This window comes from Penaeus monodon, chromosome 24, assembly GCF_015228065.2.
Source record: "Penaeus monodon isolate SGIC_2016 chromosome 24, NSTDA_Pmon_1, whole genome shotgun sequence".
Classification (NCBI taxonomy): Eukaryota; Metazoa; Arthropoda; class Malacostraca; order Decapoda; family Penaeidae; genus Penaeus; species Penaeus monodon.
The window spans coordinates 3,629,212-3,629,547 of NC_051409.1; positions in this window are offsets into that span (position 1 = coordinate 3,629,212).

Consider the following 336-nt stretch of genomic DNA (forward strand, 5'->3'; position numbering starts at 1 on the left):
GACAAAGCCCTTTACGGTCTTGCCCAGCTACCAGTTAACAAGGCTCAAAATCTTTACCTTTCTATGGCATGATCGACCTTAACGATCCCATTCTCGATTTCTTCAACTCTTCCCCCCCCCCCCTTCGCCTTCCCTAAGCTCTCTCGCTCTCTCTACCTTCTCCCCCCCCCCTCCCCCCGTCTTATTCCTACCTTCTCCCCCTCTACACTTTTCACTCTCACTTCCTTGTTCTTCCCTCTCCTTTCCTCTCTATTCCCTCTCTCTCCTCTCTCTAAATCCTCTCCTTTTTCCGTTCCTTCTCTCCCTCTCTCCTCTCCTCCCTCCTTTCTTCAATCT